Here is a 4,933-nt window from a genome sequence, read left to right as displayed (position 1 = left end):
AAATGGGAATGGGAGGAAAAAGTTGATAATATCTGCAGGATGGAAGAACTAGTTAGCTGGGAACAACGTTCACATCACCAATTTGCACTCCTATGGGAACCCTGGAAAAAACATAAACGCAAGGGAGAGAAAGATCAACAAGGTACACATTAATGGGTTAGTTCTTAGTACTTGCACACTAATTCCGTTCTTTACTGGGCCCATTACTGCACAGGAAACTGATAGACTCAACCCCCAAACGACATCAAACATTCCATATGTTACTTTGATCTTATAATACGCGACATACCTCATCTAAAGAAACTTGAAAACGCTTTGTCCAGCTCATGAACACAGATCCACTTGCGTTTTTTGATAAAAGCAGGTATTCTTTATTGTTCACATCAAAGACAATGTAAAAGTCACATGGAGTCATCACTTGAATAAATGAATAATCGCCTACGCGTTTCGGGTAGGTACTCTACCCTTATTCATGGCTGACTTGAGATGTGCTGTTGATGGATTTAAATAGTAACGTGTACCATCACGTGATCGGACCTTGGACGGAAACACCCGGTCCCGTCCCAGGTGAGATCCAGTATGTGGGATGCACTAGTGGACCACTGAAGATACGCATTCGCCGTCATTTGTCTGACGCCAAGAATAAGGATGCGGTAAATGTCTCTGGCTTCAAGACATTTCCAAAATGTACATGGCAGCGATTGCAGTGCCTTTAGTTGCATGGGCATAGAAAAAGTTTTGAAACCTATACGTGGGGGTGATCATAAAAGAAAACTCCTTAACAGAGAAACATTTTGGATTTTCTCGTTGGAGACTCGAGTACCCAAGGGGTTAAATAAAAGACTTGACGTCATCTGTCAATACTGAAAATTATGTGATGTTAGAAACAGGGTCAATAGTTTATGAATAACAGTTTTGTTCTCACTTATCCTCATGTTTTTTAATGCTTTAATGGTTTTAACATTATAATTTTTTCTGTCTGTATATGTAGACTGAGATGTGTTTAGATGGAACTCACACAAATGATACTAGTGAGTCTCACCTGGGACGGGACCGGGTGTTTCCGTCCAAGGTCCGATCACGTGATGGTACACGTTACTATTTAAATCCATCAACAGCACATCTCAAGTCAGCCATGAATAAGGGTAGAGTACCTACCCGAAACGTGTAGGCGATTATTCATTTATTCAAGTGATGACTCCATGTGACTTTTACATTGTCTTTGATGTGAACAATAAAGAATACCTGCTTTTATCAAAAAACGCAAGTGGATCTGTGTTCATGAGCTGGACAAAGCGTTTTCAAGTTACTTACAATCCGGAGGAGGCGGAAGAGAGTCCGTGCTATACCGATCCACGTGGGTCCATAATCAACGATCCAGGTGAGCTGACACCACTGTTGCTGTCATCTAAAGAAAGGTACTCTAAACGAATCCTGGAAGTCCCAAGGACTCACGAATGGACTCATAGTTGTTAAGTTATGTTAAGACACGTTGTATTCCTGCACTCAAACGGTAACTGTAAGAATCAAAAGATATATTATGCTTTCACAGTCATATCACATCCGTTGTGGATGCAAGGTATCTACTGTTCTATATATCCCCCTGTTCCACCCTCTCTCCCCTCCCTCACCCCCTTTCCCCCCTTATCCAACCAGACAAGAGATACACTAGATTGATGCTAGATCCAGGACTTACCAACTCCACTAGGTCTAACCTAAGTGATGTACGAAAGTTCTCGGATAAACACTCTCCTAAGATCTTGAACGGAACGATCTACAGGATTGAATGGACTACTGGCATCTTTCATACAATTCCTGCCTCGTCAATAAAAAGGACACCCACCTATCCTATCCTACCCCATCACCTTTCTCTTCCCCACCCTCCCTTTTCCATGCATATAAATGTTGCTATAGCCCGACCCTAACATTCAGAAGCTCCTGCGTGAGCTAAATTCAATTATTATCCTTACAGATTTGGAAATGTAACCAGGGCTTGTTATGCTTTTGTTCCTAAAACCAAAAATAATAAAAATGATTTAAACAAAAAAAAAATAAAGTTCATTATTAAAAAACTTTTATGAACAATACAAGATTAAGGATATAGAGTATACATAGTTGTACTTAAGTCCAAACATTAAGGCACATGTTGGTCTGGATGTTGGGGGGACATATTCGTGTGAACAGCCCAGGGCCCATGGGACACTTAATCTGCCACTGATTGTATCCTCTGCCTTCTGAAGAAAACCTGGAAAACCTGCAGATGTACTGATCTTTATCTATAATATATCAAATATCTATAATATATAAAATAAAGATCTTGAGTTCCCATTTTCTTTAAGACTCCTCTGTTTTTTTATAGACTATTATTTTACCAGATTGCAAGAAACATGTCATTAGAAATATGATTTGTCAGCACAATTTTAGGGTTGTCTGTAACGTTCATTTGAGAAATTCACAACCCTGTTATTAACTGTGCATGGAAATCCTTTTCATTGATAAACTCTCTGCCCTTATAAATTAAAGGGGTTATCCGGGTTTAAAAATTTTTTTATGGCCGGGCTGGGGAGGGCTATTTAAACATAATAAACATGTACTTACCTCCTCCGGTGCTGCCGATGTCCCGCGCCGCGGCCCGTCTTCTCCGTGCGCCGGTTTCATTACACCGGCACACAGGGAGCTTCTGGCCGGCCGGATGCTCCCATGCGCACCATCTCTCAGCGCTTACAACGCTGAGAGATAGGGACGGATGGGAGGAGCCGTCCACAACGCAGACCAGAAGCTCCCTGTGCACGGCTTCCGTGCCCCTGTTTGTTTACAGGGGCACGGATCGAAGTGACCGCGGCGCAGGACATCGCCGGCACCGGAGGAGGTAAGTCCATGTTTATTATGTTTAACTAGCCCTCCCCAGCCCGGCCATAAAAAGATTTTTAAACCCGGATAACCCCTTTGATGGCAAATGGTTAATGACATACAGTTCTTGCAATTTCTCTGAAGTTTACTTGATGTTATTTTACTGTGTACAACTTTACACTAAGGTTGCCCTGTTGGCACTCTGCATATTTTAGCTTCATAAATCGTTTGCTCTCAACAATCACAATAGTGGTGTCAGTATGCAAATTAGATTATCCATTTAATTTGTCTTAAAAATCAGTGGATAATTCTCCCTGCAGGAGTATCACAATAGTGGTGTCAGTATGCAAATTAGATTATCCATGTTATACTGCTTTGCCTTTTGACCCTTCTGTCTTCCTGTTCTCTATCTGTAGTATCGTAACTCCTCCCCTCTCCCTCATGTTAGCAGCCATCTTTGTCAGGAAAAGCATATATCTGAATGTTTTTGATACCCTGGCAAATTATCTTCTTTTCACACCATTGTAAACTGCATTTCTTCAAGATTTCTGCACCAAATAAAGCTAGAATCTTCCTCACATGCCTTTACAATGGAGTTGACGCTATCTGACAATAAGTGATTTGGTTTGAGTACTGGTTAAAGCATAGATATAAGACTATCTATAAACACCTGCTTACAGCCAGGTTATTGAGTCATAATGCTATTTCATAATCATTAGCATTCGCTTATATATGAAATAAAAAGAGTAATGCTATAAATTAAAAAATCATCATGTTATTGTTTAATATAATGATTACTGCAGTTTGGCCGAGCATAACCTTTGCATTGCCTCACACATTGTTTTTTTAATTCTGGTTTTAAATGAAACATAAAAGCAACTGGGACTTGCCCAGAACACATATGCATATATGTAAGACTTGCGTTCTGAAATGTACATTTTTTACCTGAGTGAAGTTGGCCCCCCACCTTGTTCAAATCAAACAAAATTGGTGTCAAAATTGGTTTGTGCTATGTTTGTGCTGGTTTGTGCAGCAGAAATTTTCATTTGTGCCGCTATCGTTTTTAAGATTTTAATGAAAGTTTCCAGAGGTCATCAGAGGTCAACCAAAAAATCATACTTTTTTGTAGAGGTCATCAGAGTTCATTTCTTCCAAAGTACAATGTGTTTGTTAGCTCCTCCTGGTGATCAATCCAGGGAAGTGTCACTAAGTTTGTTTTTACCAGTTCATCCTAAACACCTTTAAACATCTGAACATACCTTAAAAATTATAGTGGCACAAACGAAAATTTTTTGCTGCACAAACATAGCACTCACGTTTGACACCAGTTTTGTTTGATTCAGTTAATGGGGGGGGGCTGGTTGAACTTTTGAACTTTAATTTTTTGTTCATATATTCAAAACAAAAGCAGCACAAACAAAAATTTGAGCAGCACAAATGTAGCAGAATTGTTCGGTCCCAGTTTTGTTTGATTTGGGCAATGTGGGGGGGCTGGTTGACCTCTGATGACCTCTGGAAACTTTTATTAAAATCTTAAAAATGATAGCGGCACAAACAAAAATTTCTGCTGCACAAACTAGCACAAATGTAGCATAAACCAATTTTGTTTGGTTTGAACAAGGTGGGGGGGCCAACTTCACTCCGGTGTGTGTCTGAGGGGGATACTGTGCAGAAATACACAGGGGACACTTGTCTGTACTATCTGCAACATTCTGCAAAGTTCTCAGCTCTTGCTCTGAGCTGAGGATTTTGCAGAATATTTTGTAAATAGAAGGTGATAAATAGAGATGAGCGAACATACTCGCCCGAGCTTGATGCTCGTTCGAGCATTAGCGTACTCGAAACTGCTCGTTGCTCGGACGAATACTTCGCCTGCTCGAGAAAATGGCAGCTCCCGCCGTTTTGCTTTTTGGCGGCCAGAAACAGAGCCAATCACAAGCCAGGAGACTCTGCACTCCACCCAGCATGATGTGGTACCCTTACACGTCGATAGCAGTGGTTGGCTGGCCAGATCAGGTGACCCTGGGATAGACTAGCCGCTGCCCGCGCTGCTCGGATCATTCTGTGTCTGGATGCCGCTAGG

Source organism: Engystomops pustulosus, chromosome 5 (genome assembly GCF_040894005.1).
Source record: "Engystomops pustulosus chromosome 5, aEngPut4.maternal, whole genome shotgun sequence".
NCBI lineage: Eukaryota > Metazoa > Chordata > Amphibia > Anura > Leptodactylidae > Engystomops > Engystomops pustulosus.
Note: the sequence above shows the minus strand (reverse complement) of the source record.